General features: G+C 37.2%; 1 protein-coding gene across 1 annotated transcript in view; it reads right to left on the reverse strand.

Annotated features, from left to right (window-relative positions):
* The window catches only part of SREK1IP1 (SREK1 interacting protein 1), a 374,836-nt gene that overhangs the window by 86,748 nt on the left and 266,569 nt on the right, over nucleotides 1-21,519 (reverse strand). Inside the window, exon 11 of the mRNA XM_081518356.1 lies at nucleotides 16,528-16,615. The gene's annotated coding sequence lies outside the window, so the exon portion shown is untranslated. The remainder of the gene's footprint in view (nucleotides 1-16,527; nucleotides 16,616-21,519) is intronic.

Raw genomic sequence — 21,519 nt, forward strand, 5'->3', positions numbered from 1 at the left:
GATGAATGTTAGTTATACCAACTCTGATGACTATTTTGCAACATATATAAGTATCAAATCATCATGTTGTATCCCTGAAACTAATATAATGTCATATGTCAATTACATCTAAATCTTTAAAAAATGTTAAGGTCTCTATCAGTATCTGATAGAATAAGCAAACAAAAAAATCAGTGATGACATAAAACATTTGAAGAACATGACTAAGCAACTTGACAAAACTGACATTTAGAATATTGCACTCAATGACAATATATTTCTGCTTGAAGGGATAATCAATCATTTAACAAAATAGACTATATACTGGATCATAAAACGAGTATTAAACATTTCACAATACTGTAACATACAAAGTATGCTCTCTGACCATAATGAAATTTAAGAAGCACTCAAAAATAAAAAGAAATAGAAAAGTTCTAAAAGTTTAGAAATTAGGCAACACAAATCTGATCTAGTTATAGGTCAAAGAAAAAAAAACCCCACAATGAAATTTAAGTTAATAGCAATGAAAAATCAATATGTTAAAGCTCATAAAATGTAGCTAAAGTACTGCTTAGATGGAAATTTATAACTGAAGATGAATAAAATGGAAAAATATAAATATTGAAAAATATACAATGTTTCCAATTCAAAAAAACTATAAGACAAATTACAAACCAAGCTGCAAGAAAAAAAAATATATATATATAAGAGAAAAATCAACAAAAGGAAAAGAAAATGTACACCTAAAAAATACCTAGAAATTACTCATTAAAATTTTAATTTTTTAATTAATAAGAACCCTAGCAAGACTGGTTAAGAAAAAATGGGAGAAAAGTTACAAATTATGAATAACAGAGATATAAAAAGAGGGCATCCCTATAGATTCTACAGATGTTAAAAAGATAAAATATAAATACTTCTATCAGTAAACTTAAAAATTTAGATAAAAAACTTTTGAAATATATAACCTATCAAAAATGACACAAAAATATATAAATTCTGAATATTCCTGTACCTATTGAAGAAATTGAAACAATAACTTAAAAATTCTCAAGAACTATAACAATAAAAAGTATAGTCCAAGATTTTCACTCTTAAGTTCTTCAAAACATTTTTAAGGAAAACACTACTACTCTCACACAAACTCTTCCAGAGAAAAAGAGCAACACTTTCCAAATCAGTTTATAAGGTCAGCATTATATGCATACCCAAACCTGAAATACATTAAAAAAAAAAAGAAAGAAAAGTTACATGCCAGTGGTAAAGGACACAGCTACCAGTGCAGGAGACATAAGAGACGCAGTTTCAATCCCTGGGTCGGGAAGATGTCCTGGAGAAGGGAATGAGAACCCACTCCAGTATTCCTGCCTGGAGAATTCCATAGACAGAGGAACCTGGCAAGCTATAGTCCGTAGGATCACAAAAAGTTGGACATGACTGAAGTAACTTAGCGCACACACAGCATGTCCCTCCTGAATATAGGCACAAGACCCTTAGACAAAATATTAGCACATTAAATGCAAATAAATGGGTTATAAATAAGAATAGGATATAATAACCAAGTAGGGTTTACACCAGGAAGGAGAGGCTGGCTTAACATTCGGGAACAAATCAATATGACTTCACCACATTAACCAGATAAAGGATAAAACCCGAGACTTCTAACACCTATCTAAAAAGGTATGGGAAAAAAAACATGTAATATATTTCAATATCCATTCATCACTAAAAAAATAAATAAATAAGCAAACTAGAAATGAAGAGGTTTGGGGGTAGAAACACTTTTGGGTAAAAATTGCCCATAAAATTTCTATATAAAATTTACATTGATATACAAAAGTCCTAAATTGGCCAAGAAAATATAGAACAGGAAAACTGAAGGACTTACACTACTGGGCATGAATATGTATTATAAAGCTAAGGTAATTAAGAGAATATGCTGCTGCTAAGTCACTTCAGTCGTGTCCGACTCTGTGCGACCCCATAGACGGCAGCCCACCAGGCTCCGCCGTCCCTGGGATTCTCCAGACAAGAACACTGGAGTGGGTTGCCATTTCCTTCTCCAATGCACAAAAGTGAAAAGTGAAAGTGAAGTCGCTCAGTCGTGTCCGACTCTTAGCGACCCCATGGACTGAAGCCTGCCAGGCTCCTCTGTCCATGGGATTTTCCAGGCAAGAGTACTGGAGTGGGGTGCCATTGCCTTCTCCGTAAGAGAATATAGAAATGCCTTAGAGGAGGAGAACAGAGTACAGAAATAGGCACGCCCGCACACACACTCAATGCACACGCAGAGTCACTTGATTTATTACCAAGACACTAACTGCAATTAAGAGTGGAAAAAGACACTCCTTTAGATAAAGGTACTGGAGCATGCAACTAAAGAATCATATATAAATATGAATATAATCATAAATACATATGAATGATATAAGGGGAAAAGGTGACCCCGACCTCAACCATTTACAAAAGTTAATTCAAGGTGGATCATAGATCTAGTGTACAAACCAAAACAATAAATCTTCTAGAAGAAACCATAGAAAAAATATCTTCACAACCTTGGAGTAAAAACTTCTTAAGCAGAGCAGAAAAAAACACTAACCATAAAAAATACACTGATAAATTGTTCTTCATTTAAATTAAAAACAACTTTTGATCAAAGTACAACATTAGAAGAGTGAAAAGGCAAGACACTGATGAGATAACTTCAAAGCCTCTGTTCAAGGATAGAATCATATCCAAACATGTTAAGAACTACCCTTATAAATCAATGAGAAAAAAACACAAACAAACCTATTTTTTAATGGGTAAAAATAAAAAACAAAAAATCTTAAAGAACAAATGCAATTGGCCAGTAAACATAAGGAAAAATGCTCAATATGGTAAAAATTTTACCCACAACGCTACCCCATGGACTGTAGCCTACCAGGCTCCTCCATCCATGGGATTTTCCAGACAAGAGTACTGGAGTGGGGTGCCATTGCCTTCTCCATAAAATTAAATAGATAATACCAAATGGCAAGAATGTGGAACAATTAAAACTCTCATACATTACTGATGGAAACAGCTGGTAAAACTATTTTGGGAAAATATTTGGCAGCATCAAGTGAAGATATACATATGCCTATATGTGACACAAAAATTCCACTCCTGGGCATACACCCAACAGAAATGAGTATTTCAGTCCACTAAAAAAAATTATACAAGAATGTTGATGACAGTAATTTTATGATAGCAAACACTAGAAACAACTCATATCTGTCATTCAATGTAGAACAGATAAATTAATTACAGTATGTTCATACACTGGAATAAAACTCAGCAATAAAAAAAGAACAAATTACTAATACATGCAATAACGTGGAAGAATCTCAAAAAAACAACGTTGAACAAAAGAGGTCAAACAGAAAGAGTACATACTGTATGATCTATAGTGATAAAAAGAACAGTGGTATATGACTGAAGGGAATAAGTCAGTGGTACATGACGGAAAGGAGTTATGTAGAATATTTCTGAAATATTTTATATTTTTACTTAGGTGTTGATTAGAAGAAATCATTGCACTCCACACTTAAGATTTATGTACTTTAATATATTTAATATCTCACTTTTCTTAAAAAAGGAAAAGACAACTGAAAATAATATATATGTACTATGTTGTTGTTTAATCACTGAGTCATGTCTGACACTTTTGTGACACCACAGACTGTAACCTGCCAAGAGCCTCTGTCCGGGGGTTTCCCAGGCAAGAATACTGGCGTGGGTTGCCATTTCCTTCTCCAGGGGATCTTCCTGACCCAGAGATCAAACCCACGTCTTCTCCTTGGCAGGCAGATTCTTTACAACTGAGCCACCTGGGAAGTCCCTATATGTACTATGCAAGGCAGTTAAAAAAAAACAAAAAGCTGTGAATACAAAAACTGAGTGGTACAGGAGTTCAGAGGACTCTCAAAGAGTTATACCTAAAATAGAAAGTAAAAGCCAAAAGGTTTGGACTGAGTCTTGAATAGATAGGAATTACATAAGCACAGAATAAGTATGTGAGCAAACTATATATACAGTAAGGAAACACAAGGCAGATGTGGTGATTGGTGAGTACTCCAGCTAAAATGATGTATATCAACAGTTCCTAAAGTATGCCCTCAGATCATCAGTATCAGTTGCTCGAAATTTGAATTCTCAGGTCCCATCCCAGGCCTACAGAATCAGAAACACAAAAATCAGTTTCAACAAACCCTCCAGGTGATTCTGATGCACAAAAAATTTGTGAACCCCTCATAAAAGAAGCTGGTATAAGAAAAATCTATAGCAGCAGGCAATAACTACAGTTCTACTCTTTGGAAAAGCCATAAAAATTATTTGGGATAAAAAAAATCAATGTATTAGTGGCTTCCCTGGTGGCTCAGATAGTAAAGAATTCAACTGCAATGTGGGATACCTGGGTTCGATTCCTAGGTGGGAAAGATCCCCTGGAGATGTGAATGGCTACCCACTTCAGTATTCTTTCCTGGAGAATTCCATAGACAGAGGAGCCTGGTGGGCTACAGTCCAAGGGGTCACAAAGAGTTGGACACAACTGAGTGACTAACACTAACTCAATATATTATAAGAAAGCAAAAAGTTATGAGGAAGAGATATTCTGGTGATGAGTTTGATTTGACATATAAAACATACTATTCTAAGAGACATCAAAATAGAATGGTTTAACAGGAAGATCAGAATACAGGACTAGAATATATGAGATAATCAATTTCAAAAGAATTTATAAATTGTTACATACTGCTAGTTACTGGAGACACAAAGATGAATAAAAATAGACCCTGCCATTGCTGCTGACAGTTTATAATCTATATTAGAGAGCCTTAAACTTTTTAGTATCAAGACTTCTTTACATGCAAAAATTGAGGACCCTCAAAATCTTTTTTTGTATGGATTATACCTATAATTACCACATTGGAAATTAAAACTGAGAAATTTACACATACACACACATACAAGTTCATTTAACAAACACATTGCATGTATTTTTATGAAGAATGTATTTTCAAAAACAAAAAAAAACCACAAGAGGAGTTAATTTCTGCAAATCACCTTAATGTCTAGCTTAACAGGGACAGCTGAAGTTTCATATCTACTGCTGCATTCAGTGTACTGGAGTAGATCACTTTGGTTGAAGTATGTAAAGAAAACCTGGCCTCAAACAGTCAGGTAACTGGAAAAATATTTCAATAAATTTTCCAGATAATTGTGGATATTTTTCTTCAATACCACATCAGAACATAACCAGGGATAGTTTCCTAACAATCAGTTGCAATATGATGTATGGAACCATATCAATGAACTTCTCACACTCCATACACTTGGAGAAAATTGGAGTGAAGAAGGCAAATAACATCTATTAGGACTTACGAAAATAGTTTTGGCTTTGAAGATCTCCCAAAGGAGCTCAAAGAGCCCTTCAAAGATCCACGAACTATGCTTTGCTGCTGCTGCTGCTAAGTCACTTCAGTCGTGTCCGACTCTTAGTGACCCCATGGACTGCAGCCCACCAGGCTCCTCCGTCCATGGGATTTTCCAGGCAAGAGTAGTGGAGTGAGGTGCCATTGCCTTCTCCGATGAACTATGTTTTAAGAACTACCAATCTAGACTGACAATCCAGGTAACAGTTCAAACCTCAGAAGTAAATAACCATGTAATCCTCAGTTCAGTTCAGTCCCTCAGTTGTGACCGACTCTTTGGGACCTCATGAACTGCAGCACTCCAGGCCTCCCTGTCCATCACCAACACCCGGAGTTTATTCAGACTCATGTCCACTGAGTCGGTGATGCCATCCAACCATCTCGTCCTCTGTCATCCCCTTCTCCTCCCACCTTCAATCTTTCCCAGCATCAGGGTCTTTTCAAATAAGTCAGCTCTTCGCATCAGGTGGCCAAAGTACTGGAGTTTCAGCTTCAACATCAGTCCTTCCAATAAATATTCAGGACTGATTTCCTTTAGGATGGACTGGTTGGATCTCCTTGTAGTCCAAGGGACTCTCGAGTCTTCTCCAACACCACAGTTCAAAAGCATCAATCTATGGTGCTCAGCTTTCTTTATAGTCCAACTCTCATATCTGTACATGACCACTGGAAAAACCATAGCCTTGACTAGACGGACCTTTGTTGGTAAAGCATGTCTCTGCTTTTTAATATGTTGTCTAGGTTGGTCACAACTTTCCTTCCAAGGAGTAAGCGTATTTTAATTTCATGGCTGTAGTCACCATCTGCATTGATTCTGAAGCCCCCCAAAATAAAGTCTGACACTGCTTGCACTGTTTCCCCATCTATTTCCCATGAAGTGATGGGACCGGATGCCATGATCTTAGTTTTCTGAATGTTAAGTTTTAAGCCAACTTTTTCACTCTCCTCTTTCACTTTCAACAGATGCTCTTTGGTTCTTCTTCACTTTCTGCCATAAGGGTGGTGTCATCTGCATACCTGAGGTTATTGATATTTCTTCCAGCAATCTTGATTCCAGCTTGTGCTTCATCCAGCCCAGTGTTTCTCATGATGTATTCTGCATATAAGGTAAATAAGCAGAGTGACAATATATAGCCTTGACATACTCCTTTTCCTATTTGGAACCAGTCTGTTGTTCCATGTCCAGTTCTAACTGTTGCTTCCTGACCTGCATACAGATTTCTCAAGAGACAGGTCAGGTGGTCTGGTATTCCCATCTCTTTCAGAATTTTCCACAGTTTATTGTGATCCACACAGTCAAAGGCTTTGGCATAGTCAATAAAGTAGAAATAGATGTTTTTCTGGAACTCTCTTGCTTTTTCAATGATCTATCAGATGTTGGCAATTTGATCTCTGGTTCCTCTGCCTTTTCTAAAACCAGCTTGAACATCTGGTAGTTCACGGTTCATGTATTGTTGATGTAAGTGCTCCATAAGTAATCCTCATGGAGCACTTTTTCCTAACCCCTCTTATCCTTCAGCTAGGGGCTGCTCATCTATCAACTTTCAGCTCAAACACTCCCCAGAACACCATTTACGGAACTCTCTCCTACCAGTTACAGAGATCCCATGTTAGGCATCCTCACTGCATTTATCACATGACAATTTTACTTTTATTTATGAGATTTTTTTTCTCTTTTGCTTACCTAATGCTACTCTATATAGGGCTTCCCAGGTAGTTCAATGGTAAAGAATCTGCCTGCCAATGCAGGAGACACAGGAGACATGGGTTTGATCCCTGGGTTGGGAAGATCCCCTGGAGTAGGAAATGGCAACCCACTCCAGTATTCTTGCCTGGAGAATCCAATGGACAGAGGATCCTGGTGGGATAAAGTCCACAGGGTCTCAGAGAGTTGGACCTGACTGAGCACTTACACACACACTCTATGTGTTCCTTAAGGGCTCAGATCACTGGAATGTCTACTTTTGTGCACAGTTATATCACCAGCACCACTTCTACTTTCTAAGATCTATCCTCGATATAGCAGTGATCCATTTAAAATCTAAGTCAGGCTGGTGGCCAAAAAGGTGGAGTATGAAGACCCCGAGCTCACTTCCTCCCATGAGCACACCAAATGTACATTTATTTATAGAGCAAATATCTATGAGAACAACCTAAAGACTAACATGAATAATTTCTACAACTAAAGATATAAAGAACAAACCACAAAATAATAGGTAGGAGGGGCAGAAATAGAGTAAAGACTTACACACTAAGGAATGTGACCTACAAATGAGAAGATAATCACAACTGCACAGGTTCTCTCCAAGGAGCAAGGGGTCTGGAGCTTCACGTGCGGCTGCCCAGCCCAGGGGTTCTGCACTGGAAAGACAAGCCCCCAGGACACCCAGCTTTGAAGACCAACGGGGCTTGTCTACGGGAGAGCCAGAGGGCTGTAGAAACAGAAATCCCACTCTTAAAGGGCATGCACAAAATCACACATGCTCTGAGTCCCAGTGCACAGGCAACAACTTGAATGGACACCGAGTCAGACCCACTGACTGCTCTCAGCCTCCTGGAGCAGCAGAGGCCACCTGGGACTCCCACTGGAGACGGATGCAGACAGCAGCCATTTGGGGAAGCTCATTCTACCCGAAGGACACGGGTGCTGACAAGCACCATTTTGGAGTCCTCCCTCTAGTCTTATTAGTGCCAGGAGCTTACCAACCCACCAGCAAGCCAGCACCAACTCCAGAACTCTCCACACAACAGCGCTATCCTCCCCAGGCCCTGGCCCTGCCAACCAACAGGCCAGCAGTGACCAGAAAAGGCAGGAACTGGCAGCCAACTGGGCAGGGGCTAGTATTACCTAATAGTGTGTTCACAGTAGTTGGCCCTGCAACAACCGAATGGCCCACACAGCCCTCATCGTGGACACTCCAAGAGGACACAGCTCTGGTGGCCAGAAGGGAGGATCCCTCATAGAGCTTCTCTTACATATGGCCACTTCTCCAAGATTTGGAAACATAAATGAGCTATGTAGCTCGTAGAAATAAACACAGAACTAGGCAGAATGAAAAGACAGAGGAATATCTTCTCAACAAAGGAATAAAACAAAACCTCAGAGAAAGAACTAAACAAAGTAGAGATAGGCAATCTACCCAACAGAGAGTTTAAGGTAATAATCATAAAGATGCTTAATGAATTCAGGAGACAAACAGTTGAACACAGTGAGAACTTCAACAAAGAGTGAGAAATTATTTTAAAAGAACCTAACAGAGCTGAAGAATACAACAACTGAAGTAAAAAAAAAAATACACCAGAAGGAAATAACAGATTACATGTTACAGAAGAATGGATTAGCAAACAGAAAACAAGAGTAATGGAAATCATTCAAGTTGAACAAAAAAAAAAAGGAAAAAAATTGTTAATTAAGGATAGTTTAAGAGACTTCTGAGACAACATCAAGCATACTGTGTGTACACGTGCATGCTAAGTCGTTTCAGTCATGTCTGACTCTTTGTGACCCTATGGACGGTAGCCTGGTAGGCTTCCCTGTCCACGGGATTCTCCAGGCAAGAATGCTGGAGTGGGTTGCCACGCCCTCCTCCAGGTGATCTTCCCGACCCAGGGATCTAATCCACGTCTCCTGTGGCTCCTGCAATTGCAGATGGATTCTATAGTGCTGAGCCAACAGGGAAGGCCATCAAGCATACTAACATTCACATTGTAGGGATACCAGAAGAAGAAAAAGGGTCAAAGAGATGAACTGAAATAGCAATGGTTGAAAATTTCCCTTAGATGGGAAAAAGACACCAGGACCAGGAGAAAGAGTCTCAAACAAGATGAACCCAAAGAAGTTCAAGACACATTATAATTAAAATAGCAAAAATTAAAAGACAGTTTTAAAAGCAGCAATAGAAATGAAACTAGTTATGTACAAGGGAACTCCCATAAGACTCTCAGCTGACTTTTCAGCAGAAAGTTTGTAGACCAGAAAGGAGTGGCACAATATATTCAAAGTGTGGAAATGAAAAATCCTACAACCATGAATACTCTACAAGGCAAGGTTATCATTCAGATTTGAAGGTTAGAGTTTTGAAGACAAGCAAAAGTTAAATGAATTTAACACCACAAAATCAGCTTTAAAAGAAATTAAACAACTAGAAATATAAAGTTATAAAAGGAAAAAATCTCACTGGTAAAGGCAAATCAACAAAAAGAAAGTGAAAGAAAGTGAAATCACTTAGTCATGCCCAACTCTTTTCAACCCCATGGACTGTAGCCTGTCATGCTTCCCATTTATGGGATTTTCCAGGCAAGTATATTGGAGTGGGTTGCCATTTCCTTCTCCTGAGGATCTTCCCAACCCACGGATCAAATCCAGGTCTCCTGCATTGCAGGTGTATTCTTTACCATCTGAGCCACCAGGGAAGCCCAATATACAAAAGACAGTATATTAATCACTTATAAATCTAATAAAAATTAAAATAAAAAAGTAATAAAATCATCTATATCCTTGATATGTAGTTAAGGGATACACAAAGCAAAGAGATGTGAAATATGTTGTCAAAAATATTAAACATGGTAGTGGGAGGAATAAAAATGCAGAGTTGTTAGAATTCACCAACTTAAAATAATGTATATGTTGTTATAAATCTCATGGTAACCAAAAATCTACAGCAGATAAACACAAAAGGGAAAAGGAATCCATAAAAGAAAAGGAACTCAAATATAACACAAAAAATAGTTATATCACAAGGAAAGAGAAGAAAAAGAAGAAACAAAAAAGAAAATTACAAAAGCAATCATTAAGCAATGAACAAAATGGTAATGAGTACATATCAATAATCACTCAAACTATAAATGGACTAAATTATCCAATCAAAAGTCATAGAGTGGCTGATTGGTTTTAAAACAACAACAAGAACCATATATATTCTGCCTACAAGAGACTCACTTCAGATCTTAAGACACACGTGAACTGAAAATGAGGGGATGGAAAAAGCTATTCCATGCAAATAGAAAAGAAATGAGGGTAGCAATACTCAGACCAGACAAAATATATTTTAAATCAAAGACTAACAAGAGACAAAGAAGAACATTACATAATGATAAAGGGATAAATTCAACAAGGAGATCTAGCAACTGTAAATATATTTATATATATATATATATCCTCAATATAAGAATATCTAAATACATAAAGCAAATATTACAAAATTTATTGACAAAGGATGAAATAATATACAATAGGGAAAATATATCCTCTTCAACAAATAGTGTTGGAGAAACTGGACAACTACAAGTGATGGCGTCAAACTGGACTACCTTCTCACACCATACAGAAAAATAAACTCAAAATGGATTAAATATGTAGATATAAGGCCTGAAATCACAAAACTACCAGAAGACAACTTAGGCAGAAGGCTCTTTGACATCTTTTGGCAATGTTTTTGGGGATTTATCTCTTCAAGCAAGGGAAACAAAAATAAGCAAATGGACCACATCAAACTAAAAACCTTTTGCACAACGAAGGAAACTATCAACAAAACATAAATCAGCCTAAAGAATGGGAAAAGTTATTTGCAAACTGTATATAAGGGGTTAATGTTCAAAACACATAAATTATTCAGGAAAATTAACATTCAAAAAAACAACGTGATTTTAAAAATGGGCAGAGGACTTGACATTTTTTCAAAGGAGACATATCGATAACCAACAGATACGTGAAAAGATACTCAACATCACTAATCATCATGGAAATGCAAATCAAAACCACAATGAAGAATGAAATTAGAATGTTCTCTAACACCACACAAAAAAATAAACTTAATTGGGATTAAAGACCTAAATGTTAAGACCAGATGCCATTAAACTCTTACAGAAAAACATAGGTAAAACACTGACATAAATCACAGCAATATCTTTTTGGATACACCTCCTAGAGTAATGAGAATAAAAGCAAAAATTTAAAAATGCCACCTAATTAAACTTAAAAATTTTTGCATGGGGAGTTACAAACAAAATAAAAAGACAACCCACAGAATGAGAGAAAATATATGCAAATGAAGCAACCAACAAGGGATTAATCTCCAAAATATGCAAACATCTCATTCAGGTCAATATCAAATAACAAACAACCCAATCAAAAAATGTGCAGAAGATATAAATAGACACTTCTCCAAAGAAGATATACAGATGACTAATACAACATTATACAACATTTTTTTGAAGACATACAGATGGCCAAAAAGCACATGAAAATATGCTCAGCATCACTAATTATTAGAGAAATGCAAATCAAAACTACAATGAAGTATCACCTAACACTGAGCAGAATGGCCATCATCAAAAAAATCTACAAACTATAAACATTGGAGAGGATGTGAAGAAAAGGGAATCCTCCTACACTATTGGTAGGAACGTAAATTGGTGTCACCACTATGCAAAATAGCATGAAGCTTCCTCAAAATCTAAAAACTGAAATTCCATACAATCCAGAAATTCTACTTCTGGGTTATTTATCTGAAGAAAATAAAAATACTTATTCAAAAAGACATATCCACTCTAAGGTTCATTACAGAATATTTACAACAGCCAAAGATACTGAAGCAAGCTAAGTATCACTAGACAAATGGATAAAGATGATGTTTTTATATATATATATATATATATGCACATAAAGTATTACTCAGCCATGAAAAAAAATGAAATCTTGCTATTCTCTGAAATAATTAGCAGCAACACGGATGGATCTGGAGATAATCATGCTAAGTGAAGTAAGTCAGCCAGAGAAAGGCATGTATCATATGATATAATTTATATACAGAATCTAAAAAGATGATAAAAATGAACTTATTTACAAAACAGAAACACTCAAAGATTTAGAGAACAAGCTTATGGTTACCAGAGGGGAAGGGTAGGAGAGGACCGATCAGGAGTTTGGATTTGACAGGTATACACTTCTATTAATATATTTAAAACAGATAACTAACAAGGACCTACTGTGTAGCACAGGGAACTCTGCACAATATTCTGTAATAACTTAACTGGAAAAAGAATTTGTAAAGAATGCATACTTTTATGGGTATAATTGAATCCTTTTGCTGTATGTTGTTCACCTTAACAAACACTCCACTGTTAGTCAACTATACTCCAATATAAAATATTTAAAAAATCGTGCCATTCTTGACAACATGGGTATAGAAAGTATTATGCTAAGTGAACTTCAAGTCAGAGAAAGACAAATACCATATGACCTCACTTACATGTGAAATTGTAAAAGCAAAACAAACCCAAATAAAAACAGAAGCAGACATATAGAAAACAAACACTCAGGGCTGGGGCAATGGGATGACCCAGAGGGATGGGATGGGGAGGGAGGTGGGAGGGGGGTTCAGGATGGGGAACACATGTAAACCCATGGCTGATTCATGTCAATGTATGGCAAAAACCACTACAATATTGTAAAGTAATTAGCCCCCAACTAAAATAAATTAAAAAAAAAAAGAAAACAAACAGGTGGTTGCCAGTGCGGGAGGTAAAGGGGATTAAGATGTGAAACTTCCAGCTATATAGTAAGCCATGGAGATATAACATATATCATAAGGAATGTAATAACTGTATGGGGACAGAAGGTTACTAGACTTATGGTAATCATTGTATAATGCATGCAAACATCCAATCATTATGCAGTATACCTGAAACTCAACTATATGTCAACAAAAAATTAAAAATTAGAAGCCAAATAAAGCTGAAGTCAGATTGTATCATTTCTCTACTTAAACCTTCCAGTGGCTTCCCACCTCATTCCAAGTAAAATACAAAATTGTCAACAGGGCCTTCACAGCTTTATATAGTCTGATCTCTCCCACCTCTCTGATCTTACTTACATCCTCATCCCATTGCTCACTCTGCTGTAGCCACAGTCAACTCCTATGATTCTTGGAACATTCTCAGTACATTCCTACTTCAGAACCTTTACTCCTGTGATTCCTCCGCTGGAGATAATTTCTCATGAACAGCCCCATGTCTTACACTACCTCACTTCACTGAGATCTGTGAGGGGGAACTTACATGGAAATAGTGTTACAAACCAGGTTCATTTTATCAGATACCCAACAAGGCAAAACGCTGAGACACCAAGTTTCGCAGAGAAGAGAGGGTTTACTTACAAGACAGCCAAGTTCAGAGACAGAGAACACATCTCAAATCTGCCTCCGGGAAGTAAGGAGCTGGAGGTGGGGGGCCGGAGGTATTTATAGGATACTAAATAAAGCAGTAAGACAGTCTGAGGTGTGGGGAAAGGTATTCAGAAAAGGTGCAGTTATCATGCTGCATAAGTGCAACAAGGCTAGGGGCCTCTGCACCTTCTCAGGGCAGAGAGCCGGATACTCACGCATGCCCATTTGAAGGGTTGGTGGTTCTAACCGGTCTCAACCAGCTCAGCTTCAACTAGACACAGCTGATTCAGCTCAGCTGAACCAGGCAAAGTTCCTGGAAAATAATTCAAGCAACAGTAAGGAATCCGCCTGCAATGCAGGAGATACAGGAGACATGGGTTTGATCCCTTGGTCAGGAAGATTGCCCTGGAGGAGGGAATGGCAACCCACTCCAGTGTTCTTGCCTGGAAAATCCCAAGGACAGAGGAGCCTGGCAGGCTACAGTCCATAGAGCCACAAAGAGTTGGATGTGACTGAGCACACAAATATGCTGTTTAGGTTACATGCAGCTTGGCTGGCAAAAGTCTTAAAACAACCACTAGTGAAGGCAGGTGAAATGGATTCGAGCCACAGTTGTGTTTGTTTTTTTTTTTTTTTTGCAGATATAATCAAGTTAAGATGAGATCTTTAGAGTAGGCCCTGATGCAATGACTGGGGTTCCCCAAAGGCAAGGGAAATTTGGGCATAGAGACAAAGGTTACAATGCCTTGTGAAGACAGAGCCAGAGATTGGGACAATACATGTACAATCAAAGGATACCAGCGATTTCCAGCCAACATCAGAAGCTGGAAGAGAGGCATGGAGCAGACTCTTCCTCAGAGCCCACAGAGGGAACCAATCCCACCAACACCTTGAATTCAGATTCCTAGTCTCCAGAACTGTGAGAGAATACATTTCTATGATTTTAAGCCCTTCAGTTTATGGTACGTTGTTGCAGCAGTTCTAAGAAACAAATGTAATACTAACTGTTTAAATAAAGAAGACCCAAATCTCCCATGCAGAAGTACTCCAGATGATTTATGTAGGTGCATCAGGCTCAAAGTCGAGTATAACCAGTGTCCCCCACCAGCTCACTAAGTGTGGGCTGCACACAGTGATTACTTTCCCTTTAAGAGTGTAGTTTGGGGTATGGGAGGTGGAGTAACTTTACAGAAGAGAAATTTGACAAAAGTCAGTATCAACAGTGATAACTCACACACTCATGATATGATGTGATGAAAATGGCAGTTTACCTCTGTGGTCTTCTTTCCAAAAACTCATGCGTGCATGCTAATTCGCTTCAGTCGTGTCTGACTCTTTGTGACCCTATGGACTGTAGCCTGCCAAGCTCCTCTGTCCATGAGATTCTCCAGGCAGGAATACTGGAGTGGGTTGCCATGCCCTCCTCCAGAGACTCTTTCCAACCCAGGAGTTGAATCTGCATCTCTTCTGTCTCCTGCATTGGCAGGCAGATTCTGTACCACTGTTCCCACCTGAGAAGCCCGCCACCCCAAATTTATAAACCCAGTCTAATCATGAGGAAAACAGAAAAACCCCAAGAATATTTTACAGAATACCTGATGAGAACATCTGAAAACTGTTAAGGCTACAAAAAGCAATAAAAATCTACAGAAAAAGAGTAAATTTTAAAGTTTATTGTTACAAATGAAATAAAGCAATGGCTGATATTAAATAGAAAGTACTTATTCAGTATCACTTCCTACCAGGTACTGTTGTATTACAGGAGCTAAGAATAAAATGATGGAGAAACAAAATCCCTGCTCTGAGTAGGTTACATTTTGACGTGAAAACACTGTAGTTCTTAAAGACAAAGAAAATCATAAATTTCTACCTGATCCTCAACATACAATTCCAAGTATACAGCCCAGAGAGTCCAGGACTAGACTGTCTTCACTGAAAACATGTGAGCAGATTAGCCTGCTCTTAGAAAGGGGGGAGATAGTGGCCTCTAAAATAACCAGTATGACAACATATGGTAAGTTTTCATATAGAAACCACAGAATTTAAAGAGTAGGCTTTTCATCTCAAGGAGTTACTGGATTGTAGCAGTCTTGGCAAAGGAGGAAGAAAAGATGTGCTACAGGAAAAAAGTTTCCTGCTAGTAGTTATAAGTGTCTCATTGGCCCCTGGTAATTTTATCATACAGAAGAGGGAAAACTTTTTAACTGGCAATTATTAAATGCTTAAACAAACTAGGCACAGGCATAAATGCTTTGCATAAATTACCTTTTTCAGTCCTAATGGGGAAAAAAAGGAACTCTCTTTTTACAAACAATAAAATTGGCACATGAAATGTAAGCCCTTGTCTAAGATCACATAAAAACATTAGTAGAAAAGTGCTGGAGTGATTGCGCTCCAGCTCACTCCCACAGCCTTCAATTTACCCAAAAAAAAGCACAATTAAATGCCCCCAGGTGGCACAGTGGTTAAAAAAAAAAAAAAAAACCTGCCTGCCAATGCAGGAGACGCTAGAGACTCTGGTTGGATCCAACTCTGGTTGGTTCCTTTGAGAACCTCCATATATTCTCCAGGGAAGATCCCCTGGAGAAGGAAATAGCAACCTACTCAAGTGTTCTTGCCTGCAGAATCCCATGGACAGAGGAGCCTGGTGGGCTACAATTCATGGGGTCGCAAAGAGTCAGACACGTGTCTCTCTCTTTCTGTCTTTTCCTCTCTCCCTCTCTAGGCACCTGTGAGTGGACCTGGGACTAAAATGAATCAACACAGCCCTTGCCCTCAGGGAAACTACACCAATGCTTTTATTTCCCCCTGCTCTCATTCCTGTCTTTGCTTCAAGCCCTTTTCTGCGTTTACCACAGCCTAAATGTGCTTTTCCTTTCTTCGCATTTACTTAGAATCTAGTCACTTTACAATTTCTGACTTACCTCTTGATTCTTTAGTCATGCTTCTCTATCACATCTAGTAGTACAACACTGAAATGCCGTATTCCATTGTGGCCGACTCTGACATTCCCTGTGAGGATAGAGGAAGGGAGAAACTAATGCTTATACTGAATTATATTTTACAGCAGTTATTATAAATGACAGTTATTCAATAAAATACCCCTCCCTCGGTGCTGCAACTTCTTGGAATATTGCCATTTGGTCATTTGCTCAGTTGAATCTGGATTAAATGGATATATCTAGAAGAATACAAAGTGATAAATTTGATAAAATAAAAACTTGAACAAAGTAAGTGAACATTAAAGAAATTGAAACGGTGGCCAAAGAAATCTCCTTCCAAAAAGATAAAGGCCAAGAATATTTAACAGCTGAGTTATACAAAGGTGCTCAGCTAATTACCTGAAGCTACGGTAATCACAATTCCAAAATCAGGTAACAGTAGAAAAAGAAAAACTTGTATACTATTCATATTACTTCTGAATGTGGGTCTAAAATTACTTTAAGAAATAACTAACTCCAAAACTACATTTCAAAACGACATCATTTTGATTTTATCCTAAGAATGTAAGGATGGTTTAGCATCAGCAAAATCTATTAGTGTGATTCACCACATTAATACATTGAAATATAAAACTGACTTGTTCATGGCAAATGATGCAAAAGTATTTGATGAAGTTAAGTCATATTTATTGTTAAAAGTTTAAGCAATAAAGGGACCTACCTCTGCTTGGTGAACCAACAGTAAAAATGTATATGGTAAAGCCAACTTTAAAAGTTTCCTGTAAGTTCATAAATAAGATAAAGCTGACTCTTATCATCACCACTAATTAACAGATTATTACAGTTCCCAGAAAACACTGTAAGAAAAAAAAGGACAAAGGAGCAAGAGAAGAAAGAGTGCAATGGAGAAAATAGTGAATGTATTGTAATACGGTAGATTAGATGAATAAATGACAAAACCCACATGATCACCCCAGTAGACACAGAAAAAGTATTTTACAAAGTCCACTGCCCATTCTCAACAAATGAGAAATAGGAAAAAACTTCCTTAACTTGATAAAGGGAAACACTGTAAAGCTTACAGTTATTGTACTTCATGGTAAAAGTATAAATGCTTTCCCTGTAAGATTAGGAAAAGGCAAGGTTATCTACTTTCACCATTTCTACCCAGCATTAAATTGAATGTTTTAGCCAGTACAAGCAAGTACAAAAAAAAAAAAAAAGACATCCAGATTGTAAGGAAAGAAGTAAAACTCTCTTTATCGCAAATGATATGATCCTGTATATAGAAAATTCTCAAGCATCCACATACCAAAAAAAATCATTTGAACTATTAAAGGCATTCTGCAAAATCACAGGTTCCAAGATCAATTTACAAAAATCAATCTTACATACTACCAATAATCAGTGTGAAATGAAATGAATACAGCTCCATTTATAATAGTATCAAAAAGAACAAAACATTTAGGAATAAATTTAACAAAAGAAGTGGGAGACTTGTACACTAAAAACTACAAAACATTTTTGAGAAAAATTAGAGATCTTTTTTTTTTTTTTTCATTGCTAAGGCTGAGATCTTAATATAGGCATCTCCCAGTGTTTTCAGGGGATTGCTTCTAGGGCCTGGTTTCAGATACCAAAACTGGGTGTACGCAAATCCCATATATAAAATGGTATAGTATTTGCATGTTCCCTTCTCCATGGGATCTTCCCTACTCAGGAATCGAACCTGGGTCTCCTACACTGCAGGTGGATTCATTAACAGCTGAGCCACCAGGGAAACCCATAACCTACACATGTCATCCCACATTTTTTTAATCATCTCTAGATTATTTATAACACCTAATACAATATAAAGCCTATGTAAATAGTTGTAACACAATTTAAAAACAATGTGAACAGTTGCCAGTTCCTGACAAATTCAAATCTTGATTTTTAGAACTATCTGAATTGTCTTTCATATATTTTCAAACCCCAGTTGGTTGAATTCATAGGTGCAGAACTCAAGGATTCAGAAGCACAAGTGTGAATGGAACGGGACATCCCATGTTCATAGATTTGAAGACTCAATATTGATATCAAATTGATCTACAGTTTCTGTATAATCCCTACCAAAAAACCTACAAGCTTTGTTGCAGAAATTGACAAACTAATTCTAAAATTTACATGGAAACTGAAAGGATCAAAACTGTCAAACAAACAAAAATGACCAAGAACATTTTTAGTTCACTGGACATATTTTCATTTAATTCTGTGAAAGTCTGGTCTGCTAGGCCAACATCTGGACTCATTTGGAGTTACTTTTTTATTGCCTTTGAAGTCTTGGTCTGCTAGGCCAACATCTGGACTCATTTGGAGTTACTTTTTTATTGCCTCCTACTTTTTCTGAGTATGGGTCACACTTTCCTGTTTCTTTGCACATCTAGTAATATTTGGTTGGAAACTAGACCCGATATAATCTATACAATAATATGCAGTGACTTAGAATTTTGTTGGTTCATCTGCAGATGACCAAGAACATTTATTTTTAGTTCACTGGACATATTTTCCTTTAATTCTGTGAGTATATTTATTGTGGTTGCTTTGAAGTCTTGGTCTGTTAAGTCAACATCTGGACCCATATGGAGTCATTTTTTTTAATTGACTCCCATTTTTCCTGAGTATGGGTCACACTTTCCTGTTTCTTTGCACATCTAGTAATATTTGGTTGGAAACTAGACACTATATAATCTATATAATAATATGTAGTGACTTAGAATTTTGTTGTGTTCATCTGCAGATTTTTATCTTTTTTATTCTCTTGGGTAATTCACTTGCCTAAATTCATATTGAGCATTTAGTATGCTCTGACTTATTTAACAATTGATATATTGGTTCTAATCTTATGGTGGTTCCCAGTTATTCCTATGTTAGCTTGGGGCACACTCTGTGCCTGTATCATTTCAGTTCATCCAAGGATTTGGATAGATATCAGCCTTATATTTGAGGACTCACTCTAAAGTTTTCTTGTTTCCAGGAAACTCACACCCCCCATTTCAAAATAATCTACAGTTCTCAGGCTCTGTTCTCTAACATTTCAAATCCTAAATTTTCAGCTTTATCTTGCCCAAACTGCACACAGTTGGGAAATGCATTTGATTAAAAAAAAAAAAGGGAAAAAAAGACAGAAATTCACAACTCTTTTACCCTGTTAAATTCTATTTTTTCAAGTTTCCCTTTTTTTTTTTTTGCTGTGTCCCCTGAACACCATACATGGGTTTAACTGTCACCTAGGAATTTAGGGCTTCCCAGGTGGCATTAGCAGTAAAGAACTCACGTACCAATGCAGGAAACATGAGACCCATGTAAGAGACCCACATAAGAGACCCACATAAGCGACCCACATAAGAGTCCCACATAAGAGATGCAGATTCAGTCTCTGGGTTGGGAAGATCCCTTAGAGGAGGTCATGGCAACCCACTCCAGTATTCTTTCTTGGAGAATCCCTTGGACAGAGGAGCCTAGCAGGCTACAGTCTGTAGGATCAGAGAGTTGGACATAACTGAAGCAACTTTAGATTTTGGGTTTTACTCTTTATTATTGTCCCACTCAGACTATCTGCTTATATTTCCAGCTGCTTTTTCAACACTGAAGTCTGATCTGGCACTTCAGCTAGTAAGGCTGTGGTTTACATCTGTAATTTCCCAGCTCTATAACTGTGGGGTTCAGGAAGAACCTTCAGGCCAAGTCTTTCTCAGGTCAAGTCATAACCTTGCAATTACCCCTTCCAGTTGCAGTTTTTGCAAGAGAAAACATTTTTCTGTCTTCTGTTTCCAATGCTTTCCAGTACCATTAAATCATGCCATTTTAAAATATTTTATCCAGTTATTATAATTATTGTCTGTTGAGTGATTCACATAATAAGGTCACTTCACAGCCATATACTAGAAGTTTCCCCTCTTCCTCAATATTTTAAATTTCCAATGTTATGGAAATTTTCAATTCTGTTAGTAGTCACCTTTAAATGCATTTTTAAACTTATATTGCTTTCTGTTAAATTTGATATTGAACAATATACTTATTATAAATTCTCCCTGTTTAGGAACATTGGCATAAGAGGAGAGGGTGGTAGGTGGGAGCAGTGTGAATGGGCTTCTTAACTACTTAGATGAATTTAAATTGTGGATTTTTCCCAGAAAATAAAGTTATTACCATAGATACCTTTAATCTAGAGCTTCCCAAATGGCTCAGTGACTAAGAATCAGCCTGCCATTGAAGGAGATTCAGGTTCAATCCCTGGGTCAGGACGATCCCCTAGAGAAGGAAATGGCAACCCACTCCAGTATTCAATCCCGTGGACAGAGGAGCCTAGTGGGTTATAGTCCACGGCGGCACAAAAGAGCCGGATACAACTTAGTGACTAAACAACAACAAAACCTGAACCGCTGTGGCTTTTTGCAGCTCTAAAGCTACCTTCTTTTCTTTCTTCTATGTTCTGCATTTTGGATAATATGTATAATATGATATTCTAATGTTTCTCGATTCTTCTGAAATAAAATAATAATTTTCACTAAAAACATGGAATTCCCATTAAAATATAATTGTAATCAATTTTTTGCTGTACATCTTATGAAAGAAAATAAAAATTATTATTTGTGAATAGAAAGCAACAAATCAAACTGGAGAAATTACAATATTGGTTAATCTGAATTTTTCAAATCACAAAAATATATGAACTACTGTAGATAAATGGGGAAAGGAGATAGAATATACATGGAAAAGTATTAGTGGGTCAGAGACATGAAAAACATTCAACCTCACTAGTAACCAAGAAAATACCAAATAAAATAGGATATAAACGCCTATTATTTATGCTCATCAATGTAACAAATGTATGTCTCTGGTGGAGGATGTTGATAATGGGGAAAGCTATGAATGTGTCGGAACAGAGAACATATAAGAAATTTCTGAACCTTTCTCTCAATTTTGCTCTGA

The sequence above is a fragment of the Giraffa tippelskirchi genome, chromosome 8 (genome assembly GCF_054371585.1).
Source record: "Giraffa tippelskirchi isolate mGirTip1 chromosome 8, T2T-mGirTip1v1.2.pri, whole genome shotgun sequence".
Classification (NCBI taxonomy): Eukaryota; Metazoa; Chordata; class Mammalia; order Artiodactyla; family Giraffidae; genus Giraffa; species Giraffa tippelskirchi.